Source organism: Palaemon carinicauda, chromosome 1, assembly GCF_036898095.1.
Source record: "Palaemon carinicauda isolate YSFRI2023 chromosome 1, ASM3689809v2, whole genome shotgun sequence".
NCBI classification, from domain to species: domain Eukaryota; kingdom Metazoa; phylum Arthropoda; class Malacostraca; order Decapoda; family Palaemonidae; genus Palaemon; species Palaemon carinicauda.
The window spans coordinates 65,517,271-65,530,730 of record NC_090725.1 but is presented as its reverse complement, the minus strand read 5'-3'; the positions used below and the strand labels follow the sequence as shown (position 1 = coordinate 65,530,730).

General features: G+C 34.5%; 2 long non-coding RNA genes across 3 annotated transcripts; one reads left to right on the top strand and one right to left on the bottom strand.

The window, feature by feature from the left end:
* The first annotated feature begins 4,457 nt into the window (after positions 1-4,457).
* Positions 4,458-8,077, top strand: LOC137642321 (uncharacterized). The gene is made up of 2 exons (XR_011044755.1): positions 4,458-4,558; positions 7,603-8,077. It is a non-coding gene; the product is annotated as an uncharacterized lncRNA (long non-coding RNA).
* On the bottom strand, positions 7,888-12,089 carry LOC137642329 (uncharacterized). 2 transcript variants are annotated; one of them, XR_011044757.1, is made up of 3 exons: positions 12,019-12,089; positions 8,680-8,954; positions 7,888-8,010 (listed from the first exon to the last, which is right to left on the bottom strand). It is a non-coding gene; the product is annotated as an uncharacterized lncRNA (long non-coding RNA). The 2 variants fall into 2 exon arrangements; XR_011044756.1 differs by lacking the exon at positions 7,888-8,010 and having other exon boundaries at positions 8,562-8,954.
* Positions 12,090-13,460: the final 1,371 nt, after the last annotated feature.

Below are 13,460 nucleotides of genomic sequence, written 5' to 3'. Positions count from 1 at the left end.
ATTCTTGAAGCTCTTTTCTTCTGATCTCTTTGGTGTAAGAATATTTCCTTGTACAAGTTTATATGTTATTTCTCTATCTATCTATCTATTTCATTGCGTACACTTTCCTTAATATTGAAATCATCATACTGTATTAACTTGTGAATAGTGATTTTAATAATGACTTTATTAAATCTTAAAAATTATTTCTGAAAGCAGTGCATCGTTCGTTACTGAAAATATCTGGCTTTAGACGGGCTATAATTTCCCTTTCGTTTTGTAGAAGTCTGTGGTAAAAATCTGCGCTTGTAAAATATGGTACTTTGTTATTAATTTGCCAACTTTCGTTTTATTTGGCTGCATTTAAAAAAGGGTCATATCTGCTGTTGTATATGAAATAAATTGGCTTTGTCTTTTAAATTGTGATTTTGGACTGCGAACGAGGTTCCAATGAATATTATTTCAAAATTCTTGGTCATATATCATAGTTGTCAGTAGCCTACGTTTATCTAACACAGTTCGTTAAGCGGGCCATACATTATCCAACTTGGTTGGACAACAATGTTGGCCAACAATTTCTACTCTAGAGCATACACTGTAAGACCAAGTCGTCCAACATTAGTTATAGATGTCGATCTGTATTGAATAACACGCTCTGTGGCATATTATTGTTGTCTTAGAATTTCAAATAAAATCATTACGGAATGGAAGTAGATGAAGAAATACTTTTATGTGGTACAATAATCAGTTTATGTGCAGCTGAGAACGAAAAAAAAAAGTACGTAAAAAAAGAAAGCATTGGGCAAAACAATGGTTGCTAAATCGCTCACATAATTCTCATGTGAATTTGTTACGTGAACTAAAATAAACTGCTCCAGATGATTACAAAAATTTCTTGAGAATGGACAATGAAACCTATCAGGAGCTGTTAAGCCTGGTTACGCCTTTCTTGAAAAAAAAAGGCTACGAAAATGAGGGATGACGTGATAACAGTACACGAAAAGCTGTCACCAACTTTACGATTTTTAGCGACCGGTCAATCATATGAGGATTTAAAGTTATTGACGAGAATTGCTCCCCAAATTATAGGTCAGTTTATTTTACCTCCTTGCAATGCTATAATTAGTGTGCTAAACAAGAAGAAAATAATTAAAACTCCAACTACAAAAGATGAATGGAAAGAACTATCTACGTCCTTTGAAAGAAAGTGGAATTTTCCACACTGTATTGGAGCGGTAGACGGTAAACATGTCAACATAAAAAAACCAGCAAATTCAGGTTCATACTATTATAATTATAAAAAAAACATTCAGCATTGTCTTGTTTGGCATTGCAAATGCCAACTATGAATTCATATATGCTGAGGCTGGAGCAAATGGAAGAACATCAGATGGAGGAGTTCAATCTAACAGCAAATTCTTTGAACAACTTGAAAACGATGACATTACATTTCCAGATCCAGAGGATTTACCTGTAGGAAATTATGGGAAAATGCCGTATGTCATGGTAGGAGACGATGCATTTGCCCTCTCTGAAAATCTAATGAAACCCTTCACTGGTCAGCCAACAGATGAACAAAGAATCTATTGCTATAGATTATCTCGAGCAAGACGAATTATTGAAAATTGCTTTGGGATTCTAGCTAGCAGGTTTCGGATTTTATTTACTACTATAAATTTAGCACCTGAAAAAGCCGCACGAATCACATTGGCATGCTGGTATCTACACAATTATATCTTGAAAAAGAATAGACAGTTATATTTTCAAGGCGCTGATATAGAAAATATAGATACTGCAACTGTACAGGAGGGTTCTTGGAGATCTGATCCGCAACAACTAGTCCCATTTCAACCAACTCAGAAAAGAAATTCTACCACATGTGCTAAGCAAGTAAGGAACAAGTTTTGTCAGTATTTCTATACTGATGGTGCAGTCTCATGGCAGTGGAAAATGTTAGGATTACAACAACCTTCTGCAAGGGTAGAACAGCAATAAAACATCAAAAACTGATAAAGTTTATTACCATTAAGTAATATACATTATAAAAATGTATTAACTGAATATTACATTCTTAATAAAAATAACAGATTTCCTTTAAATAATGCAAACTGAAAATAAAATATTGTACCTTATGAATGTATTTTTATCCTTGAAGTTTAATATAGGTATTCTACAACTAGTTTAAAGAATAATTCGGGTCTTGAAGAAGTTCAGTTATAGTATATTGACTCCCTTGGCTTATGCCAGTCGAGACATTTTCATTGGATAAATGATAAGTGCATACAGGTTGGGTTGAAAATGTCAATGGGGTTGATGCACGAGTACTTGACCTACTGGACGATAGTGACACAGAATCCATTGTTAAATGGTTTAATTGGCCCATTATAAGAATCTCATCAATAGCTTTATTTGCATACAACTTTTGTGTCTCGTTCAGCTTTCTGTAGGATACCGCCCAGCTATCCGCATAGATTGCAGCTTCGTCCTTCATGAGTTTCTGCTCTTTTATGAAATCTAAATGTTCGACGGCTTTTTGCAAATAGTGATCTTTAGTTGTATCATGAGTAGTCCGCATTTTTCTCTTGGTACCTGCTGTATTTCCAATTCCCTGGTCATCGCTCTCATCCAAATTACTATCTCCAGGTATCTGGATTTCTTGATCTCCTAAAAAATCATGCAGCAAATCGAAATACCATAAACTTGGTTCGTACATGTCATCACCGCCCGCACCAGACTTTTCAGACTTTTCCTTCTTTTTCAATTCCCTCCTATAACAAGTTCTCATATTGTTTTTTTTTTTTTTTTAAATCATCTAGAGTGGCATTGCTAGCTATTTCCTTAAGGTTATTCAACAGTACTTCCCATGCTTTATTTCGTTTGTTTTTATCTTTATATTCTTCGCTTTTCCCTTTCCAAATCGCAGGTAAACTTCTGTATGTATCAATGAAACTTCTCCACTGTTCAGTGTCATTTATATTTGCCATCACGTCTATTTAACATTTTTATAAAACAGCTATTTCCAAAAGAACGTGTCTTTAAAGCAAGGACTACTCGCAGTCAAACTAGGCTTCCAACTGATGTTGGTTGTGAAGTTTTACAACAAGCGCACACACTGTCAAAAGGTTGTACAACATTAGGCCACGCCCCCTTAAAATCAAAGCTGCTTTGATTCTCTCCAACCAAACCAACCAACCAAAATCTTGTTGTACAACCTGCCCATACACTGTCCAACATTTCATACAACCCAACCAAGTTGTACAACAAGTTGGATAATGTATGGCCAGCTTTAAGGGTTTAAAGGTCACTCGTGAATGGCAGAGGCAAGGGACAGTAACAATACCCTAGCAGGACAATATCATAGAGTCTGATCATATACTGTATACACATGATCAGCGCCTAAGCTTCCTTTCCACCCAAACTAAGACCAAGAAGGGCCAGGCAATGGCTGCTCATAACTCAGCAGGTAGACCTATACGGTCACCCAAAACCACCATCCTTAGTTCACAAGAAGGGTGAGGTTGCAGACACTGCAAGAAACTTTCGAGCTACAGCATCTATCGAACTCCAGTCCAGCAGAATGCCAGTCAGGGATGCTTCAAGTAATCCATATCCATATCTTTCATCCATTTCATATTCTTTTCATCCTTCCATTACTTTCATTCTCTTTAATTTCGTCCATTTTTTTTCAACATATTATTTCTTCCCTCTTCTATCCTTTTCTCGAACATTATCCTTCCTCCTATCCTAGTATTTTTCTTTCAGATATTCATACTTCTCCACGAGGAGTAGCTAGCTACTGCTGGGTATGGTGGTGCTCCCTTATTTTTTTTTTTTTTTTGCCTACTCCATTTTATATTTATTGAAGTCTTTTTATTTTATTGTCTGTGATACTAATTACTACCATTCCATATAATATTCCTGGAAAGTCTACATTTTTCAAAGACGTTTTCCCTATTGATATTTTATGACAGCTTTTTACTATGATAGATTAAGTTGAATTTGCCAGATTTTCTGCTTATTTCCATTTTCTTCTTTTGTTTCTTGAATATATTTTCTCTATATCTTTATTCCTAAATGTTTCATGCTTTCTTTTATCTTTATATTATCTATCTCTTCCGGTTTCTCTTTGATATTATAAGTCAGTATATGATCCTTAATTTTTTTCTAATTTCTAACCCACAGTCCTTATTTACTTCTAATATTCCGTTTCGTCTTCTCTAGACCAAGGTCAATAGATTTGAAGCATTCTATTTTTTCAATTAAATATAATTAAGCAGTGTTGATATTAGTTATGCTATCGTTATTAAGAGGATTGAGATAATATTGTTAGTCCTCTTCGAAAAAAAAGAGTGTGAAAAGATTAACTTGTAGATGGCGCCACATCTGTTCGGTAGGCGGACCGATTCTCCAGAATCCTTGTAGTGTAATATACCACTTCCTCATTCTCGAGTACTTGAATTTTTTCAAATCAAAGTTGGAAAAAAATCCGGTTAGCGGACTAGTTCTGCTGATGGGTGTGGCTGGTGTGAAACAAGCAAGAAGAAAGAAAACTACTGCAGGAAACTTGCATTTTTTGGTGGTAAGCCTTTCAGTTTGTGATATCTTTTGGACTTTGAGTTAGTGGTCTTGAGGTGTTAGCTTCTTTTAATTGCTGCTGGAAACCTCTTAGGGCATACAGTAGAAGCTAAATTCGTCGTTAAATTTTGATATTTGTTTCAAGACTTTATTTGAAATTGAAATAAACTGTAATGTTTCGGTGATCTGTGAGGGGCAGGACTTATTAACTTGTATGAGCAGATAGATCCAAAGCTTAACTTATTTACGTTAGTAGTTTTACGTAGCCAACGAATTGATTAATGGCAGGAACTAAGTGAGACCTTATATTTGTTCCCGGGAAGCTTTATAAAATGGGGAAATGTTATAGTAATTAACTTTTGATCATCGCGGTACATATTTCAGGTTAATTGTTTTTGTTTATCGTAGATAATTTAAAATTTATATACCAAGGATTTTCTGCACCTACAAACTTCGATACTTAAACTGCAGTAGAGTTTTTAATTTAACGTAGCAAGATTGTTGAACTTAAATTGTTTTTATGGCGTCTTTAAAAGGTACGCCATCTTGATAACTCGTTTAGTCTATATATTTTGTTTTGCTAATTTCGTCACAAATTTTTACCTCGCATTTTTGTTAAAATTTTCTTATCGTCAAGTACGGTGTGTACAGATGAAATAATTTTAAAAATACTTTTTAATTCTAGTATTTTTCAATTAAGGAATTGAGATTTTTCTGAAAATTCAAACTTCAGCGAAAACCTAATTACAGTTGGGAATATTCTAAAATTGCATTACGAGAGGTTATGAAACCCTGATTTAGAGTTTTTTTTAGTAAAGTAAAATTAATAGATTTTGAATATTTTCTGTGCCCTCGTCTTACTCTTGACCGAATTGTTGTGCAAGGTTTCCAGTGAGTAGAAAGTGTTATAATTAGGTGTAATGTGAGCTTTGATATAGAAGGATTTTTAAAATTTAGTCATGATTGTTCATTATTGGCCGATTTAAAATGTTAGCAGTGTGTATCTGTATTTTCAACTTCATTTATATCTGCTGTTCAATAAATAATTGCAGTTAGGTTGTAACATGCTTTGCTGCTTAAAATGCAGTTATGGATACTATGTGGTTATAGCATTGATGATTGTGTAGGTCTTGTCAGTTATTAAACTAGATTTGGCTGCTTATGTTCTTTAGCATTACTGATTGTGTAGATCTTACCAGGCAACAAGCTGGCTTTGGCTATAATGTGGCCTATAGTATTGTGTAAATAAGATTTGCCAGGTACTAAGCTAATTTGGATATTCTATATTAAGGATTATGTAATTGTCAGGCTTTAAGCTAGATTTGACTGCTTGTCTCATAGGATTACTTTTTTTTTTTTTAAGACATTAAGCTAGTTCTGGCTGTGTATATGCTAGTCCCACCAGATCTTAAGCTATTTATGGTTATTGGTCAATAGCATTTGATAGATTCAGCAGATTTTGGTCTAAAGCATTAGTGAAAGTGTAATTTTGCCAGGCATAAATTTAGCTAGATGTGGCTGTTTGTGGCTAAGCATTAATGATAGCTCAAGCCTTACCAGACCTAAAGCTAGGTTTAGCAGCTGTGTAGCCTTTACAGTAACTAGGTTAGTGTAGGATTTGCAGGGGATTAAGCTATTTTTACAGTTGGTGCCACAAAGCATTGGAGATTGGGATTGCATAAACAGTTTTAGCTATTAATCTACCATATTCAGTAAGTGATTTTGATGTAATTTTGTACATCATACTTTGCTCATAGGTTAATTAATTTTAAAATAGGTTGGAGTGATCTATATCTGATAGGCTTGTAAGGTTATATAGCTATTCTGATATTTAGCCAAAGGGATAGTATCGTTTGTGGAACAATGTATGTGTAGAAGTTTACAACTAGGCATAGGGCGCTGAATGGCCTTTTGATGTCCAGTGCTTGGCTTAAAGCCTAAATTTTATACTCAATTCAACTAGGCAGGGTAGGGGAAGACAAAATAGTTTTATCTAGTTTAATTTTGGTAACTGCAAATATGTACAAAACACATGCTTTAGTGCAATGTAGAAGGCTGTGCTAGGTAGGTACTAAGAATAGTAATATAAAATAGCAGTTAAAAATATTGTCATCTATTGTTACTACTACTGATATGCATTGATAGTCCAAGTTAATTAGGTTTTATACTTCTAAGAGCTTGATTTTAAAACTAATTGTTTGTAGTTTGGAATCTAGTGTAAATAACGCAAGCCGAGAAATTTCAGTATTGAAATATGTGCAAACACGGTGAACGAATTTTAAACTAATTTAATTTCTTCTGTTTGGAGATTGTGCATAAAGATTGGGTCAAGTAGACAGAGGAATTTTGGATTTTCTGAATTTTATCCCCATCAATTTATATATTATGAATACGTAAATTCCAATTATCCTGTATACAGGAAAACTGGCAGCAGCTTCGAAAATGTGTGCTATTAGTTACGTGTAAGACTATCTTAATTACTGAGCGAATGTAACCATATTAACCAGTTTGAAAGCACCTGTAGTTTATACAATTTTTAACTATTTACATTGTCTTAAGTTGACATAAGGCAGCTTATGTTAAACGTAAGCATAAAATCACTGCAGATAGTTTATACAATGGTGCTTTCAAATTGTTAATATGGTTACATTCGCTCAGTAATTAGGATTTTGTCTTACGTGTAACTGATAGCACAAAAGCACAAATTTTCGAAGCTGCTGCCAGTTTTCCTGTATACAGGATAATTGGAATTAACGTATTCATATTATATAAATTGATGAGGATAAAATTCAGTAAATCCAAATTCCTATGTCTACTTGACCCAGTCTCCAAACAGAAGAAATTAATTTAAATTCGTTCACCATGTTTGCACATTTTAAAATACTGAAATTTCTCAGCTTGAGTTATTTCTAGATGGAGAATAACAACTAAAATCGCTTATACTCGAGTAGAAGAATCAGTCGATCATGCTTTTTATTCCTATATGTATTAGTACCTAAGAGTGGAATAAAATTAATTTTATAAAAGCCATTTATTTATATTTCACAGGTGTATTTACAAGAATGGTCTATGTAGAAATAAGGTGCTGCAGCAAATAAGATTTGATCTAAAATTTGAAATCTAAAATATGGAATCTTCTGCTCTTAAGAGCCCACTCTCTGCTGTTGCTGCCGCACTTGTATAATTTTCTTCAGCTTCAATATGGAGTTGCTGTTACCGCTGACAATCACCCTTCTCTCTTCAGCTTCAATATGGAATCACTAATATTGCTTGCTGTCGACGCTGCCGCACTTGGTACTATTTTCTTCAGCTTCAATATGATGTCTTTGCTGCTGACTGTATTGGCATTTAAAGTCATCCATGGGGATCTTTTATCGCTCAACTGTAATACTACCGACGATTGTTTTTCTAAAGAAAAGGTCTTGAATGTAGTTTCCATAAAAATCCCAGCATCATCTGCCAAGTAAATAGTAACATTTCAACGATGTTTATACATTTCTACAAAATAAATATGCATTTATCATTGGTATTTAATTTTGCATGTTGAATTCGTTACTTCCAATAGTAAATATTTTATATGAATTGGTGCTAGTAGTAAATAAAGTTCAAAAAATATTGCATTAAAAGAAAGGTGACCTCGCTCGGAATCAGACCTGCCAGTTCCAAGTCAAACTTATTAAATTGGATTAAAACAGGTTTTGATTAAAACTAGTAAACCATAAGATACAATTAAATACGAAAAGTTATGAGTACGGAGAAATGAAAATAAATAAGTTTTTCCCACACCAGTCTACTTTAGAAAACGGGGAAAAAGGCGTTCTTGAAAGTAGGAAAACATCACTGAAGCTAGGAAATCTTTAGAAATGTTTTTGACACTTGGTGGTCGTCTTTGAAATATGTTCTTCAAATTCTGAAAGTGACTTTACAAATATCATTAAAACTTGGGAAAAGTACTAGACAAAAAATTCCTTAAGTGCTTACAAAGGAAAAGGTGTCTTACATTAAAAATGTCCTTGACAAAATCCAAACAGAATATTCTTGACGTTTTTCATCGTTACTGAACTTAAACATGGCTCCATATTAACTTGCTACCGATAGTCATTACGTACCATACAGTTACCATACCTTAATATTCACTAGATGGAGATTCCAATCATAGTTTCAGTTAACTCAAGTCAGATGAAAATCTTGGGTGGTGGTGTGACAAACAGATGTGGGAGTATGGTCTTCAAGGACATCATAGGTCGACAATTTTATTGGCTTTTCCCCTTTCATTCCATCCACGATGTTTCCTCGACATTTCTTGGATAAAGTATTAAGCAGTAGATGAGGCAGTAACTTCAATCGAGTCGATAGAATTGCCTCTTTAGCAGTTGGTCGCCTCTTCCGACAGTTGCAGTCTGAGGAAAGTTAATATGCTTAACCAAATGGACAATATTAAATAGTCATGAATAGCAAGAAAACTTAGTAAAATTTTATGGTATATGAATATACTGAACTTTAAACCTATTTAGTATCACGTGAAAAGACATTTGAAATAATTTTGTAAATGGTTTCACATTCTGTAAAAGAAACCAAGCTGCTAAAACGTATAAGGAACCTAAAATTAGCCGTGCTGAGCATGGCCAATGTAAATTGAAAACCTAAACCACACTGGTCCCTTTGTTAACTTTGATAAGATATTTACAAAATATCTTATGACTTAGTTTTTCTAGTCCTACACCATACTTTAATATTTTTGAAATGTCTAGCTACCAATAAATGCACTCGAGCGTGTGCTACCATACAGGTCATAAGTACATAGGCATTAAATGAGTTATTCTAAATATTGGAATAATAAAAGTGATCTTAAAACAATGCTAATTATTCAGCAGTAATTCAGACGGTAATTGTGTAGGAGACCTCCGCGCTCGATTTAAAAGTTTCTAAAAGTAGAAAACGAAAGAAAACAGTAAATTAGAGCTACAGTTACCTTGAAACAGATAATCCTCCTACAACCACCTAACTCTTACACAGAAAATGTAAGCATAAACCTACTACTACAATTATGGGGGACCCCAGTGGGAAGCGGGGTTTTTGGGTGGGGGGAGGAGGAGAAAAGTGATTTTTCGGGGCACTACCGAACCTAATACAACTACCTACCCTACCCTGGGGGCCATGTACCCCTACCTAGGCCTACCGGGGGGGTGCGACCACCCCTTAAGGCCACAGTAATTTTCAGGGCACCACCGAACCTAAGACACCCACCTAACCTAGCCTATGGGGCCCTGTACCCCTACCTAGGCCTACCGGGGGAGGGGGGGGGCTCTGCCCCCCCTGCGACCCTCCCTTAAGGCCACATTGAGTTTCAGCTCAAACGAAACAAATTCAAATGAAAACGCCTTTTGCAAAAAAAGGAACAAACTTCAAATTAGTCTCAATATCTAACTTTGCGTTTTCAAACCATGTACCTTTGAAACAAGACACGAAGAAATTGTACCTCCTCTTCCTTTTCCCACGAGTAACCACACTACGATCACACCGGAATGCTAATTTGTTGTAATCTATACGGCACACATTTTCACAATTAGGGCACTTTTTCTCTGCCAAAATCAAACCATGACGTTGAGCAAATGCAATTAGCAAATCAACTTTCCCTGAATAATGTACACAAAAATCCCCATAAGAAATAAAGCAATTGTCACAAGTGACACAGTCGGAACGGGATGAAGGTCCTGCTAATTGCTCCATACTTCACGGCAAAATGAGCTTTTCAGTTTGAAGGGAGATCCGAGACGTGCAAAAATATTCCTCCGCGGAACTTCACGTAAACTGTGGTAACTGGTGGAAAAATAGCAGGGATAAGTGAAGTAATAAGTGTCAGCATTGGCTAGATTTGTAAAAACCGCCATGATTGGTTTTCAAACAGTGTGACGTCAAGAAAACACTGTTATTGGTTAGAATAGCATTGAGAACTAGTCTGCCATACGCAGTAAGGTGGTGAAACAGCTCATTTTAGCCAAGACATCACACAGTAAACAAAAACAAACACTTAGAAAAAATCCAAGTGAAACATAACTATACACACGAATATCTTCGTTAAATAGAAGCTGCTCATATATTGACTATTATATAAGCGTTCTATATGATATAATAGTGAATTGTAGGTGTTTAAATTCTTCAAGATCTTCCGCGGAGCTCTCCTACACATTTACCATTCAGACTAAATTTTCAGCAGTTGAAATAATTTCACTCGATTGTTCTCTCAACAAATAAACACATTTAGGATGGGAAGGTAATTAAAAGCCGTCCTCTCCCATTACTACCCGGACTGGGATGGTAATTCTTTTAAAACAATATGGCTTACTACATTAAAATTTTGAAATTGAAGAGCTAAGTATACTGAAAACACTAAAGACACCACGTATTTTGAGAAAATCCTGCGAGCTCATACTACCACAATGGATTGAGGAAAAGTATTATGCTAAAAAGGAGAACGCTATCCAAAATGCAGTTACTCTGTCACAAAAACCCACTCAATAGCAAATATCTCCTTACTTGGAAGTTTATTTTGTATTGTTGAAGGCTTTGCCGTTCAAATCTTGGAAGAGTATACTTTGTTTTCGTTTATATTATCTAACTACATTCCAACTAATTCCTGTCATCACAACCTTCCAACACTAATTGCATCAAAATAACTAATACGCTTTCACCTCCTAACAAACCAAGTAGATTTAACATTCACTGACCTATTTTGTTCTTTCACTGGATTGACTACTGCAAACTGATTTCGTATTACAATTACCGAAATAGATTCAATGGATCGGCCACGATCGATTCGGAGGTGTATACAACGTCAAAACTAAGATTTTAACTGACAAACATTGATAAAAGTATTTTGATATCAATAGTCAAATGATATAAGATCATAGAACTTTGGGGAGCTAAAAGGACAAAAACTTACCAGATTTCTGCCAAATCATGGTACACTAAATACCTCTAATAAAGACAATCAAAACTAACGCTATAATAAATGCTGCTGGCACTACTGCTCTTGTCCATTAGGCAAAATAAATGTTTCGCTACCACTTCAAACATTCACAGAAAGACAAGTTTAAAGCCTTACGTTTACAGCTTTAAACAATCAGCATACTATTGATAGTTGTTCGAAATTTATATAACCATTCAAACCTTTAAAAGTAAAAAAATAAATAGCCACAACCTTTCAATGTAAGAAAAAAAAAATCAAATGTAAACGTCCGCTAATCAACACCTTCCACGGTAGAAATAAACCAAGACTTACAAATATGAAAAGGATATATAGCAGTTCATGGCTTTTAATTCTGCAAGCTGTTACAATCTCCAATAATAAAATAACCAAGGACAAATTCACCGTAAATTAAAGTCACTAATAATGCTTTCGCTCACTACTTCCCTGTAGATTTAGAAAAAGACTGGAAATTTGCCAGAAATAAAAGTTCTTACAAGATACGAGGAGATTTCTAAATGAAAGCTTTTAAGACATCACTGCAATCACCGGTACAAACTCGTCAGCGTAACTGCCACGCTTACCGGAAAATTTTCCAACATTGGCTTTTGAATATCCAAGGACTCAAGAAAACTGAAGTGGCATTCATAAAAATCAAGGATTAGTTGAATTTGCTTCCATTGTAAGAAAAAGTGGCGCCATCTACCGTACAAGTTGAATTTTTCCTTTTTAACTTCATCCTCACATTTTTATGCGTACATATTTTTTAGTAGGTTTTGAAACATTATATCATATCCTGTCAACGTCATTTTGTAAATGATGAGTAACAATAGTAGATTATGATAATACACCTTCATATTATATGGCATACTTATGTTTTTTTTTTTTTAAATATTTGCTTCAAATAACCTGAGGCGAATTTTTTTTTGAAGAATGTTAACCCACGAAACTACAGAGAACACCCTACAACCTTCAGCACTAAGATTTAACATACCCTTGAAGACATGAGGAGAAAACTTGTAAGACGGAACTGAAAAAAAAGAAAATACTCCTTTCACATCACATAGCTTAAGAGAAGAAGAAGAAAAAAAAAAAAGAGTTGAAGTCAACGAATCTCCAGTAAAAAGAAAAAAAAAATTCATAACTAAAATACTGAAGCAAGAATTTTACGAGCCAAAATGTCAAATGTCCTTCAAGGCGGATACAAAGTAATATTTTTTCTCCCATAAGTAAAGATTAATAGTTAGCAAGGAAATAGAAATGGCAGAATTATCATCTGAAAAGTTATTTGAGATACAGAAATCTACTTTATGTCGATATAAACACACACTATGCATATCCATGCATTGGCACGTGTACATATATTAATGCATAATAGAATATCAGCATTTATTATAAGCCACCATACTGGCAAATGTGCTACAAGTATATGGTTGTAAGAGCACAAGGCACATGCATAATTAATAAACATGCAAACAGACAAAAAGACAAGCATTAATTTCAAATAACATACACTAAAGTTAAAATGAAAAGTCTTGATTGGAATTAGTAGCCAATTTTTGTCTTGAATACATGTCATTGATTTACGTGTGTATGTGTATTTATGTGTTTATATTTCATAAATATACTTAATGATACATACATAAAACCAATTTCCCTCATTCATATGTTATCACGGCATGATTAGTATATATCTTTCACTTGAACAATTTTGCTTTCCGACAAATACATAGATATGAGTTTTAATTTGCACATTCACGTGTATAGGCCTATATGTAAATAGATAAGCAAAACTACAAAAATGCACTCACGCAAATACACAAAATCCCAATGTTCATGTGTACACATTGAATTGGACACAATAGATAGCATTCATCTGTTATCTAGGCCTACGTGCATAGAAGTGGATCCGAGACAGAGAAAAAAACTTCTCAAATAC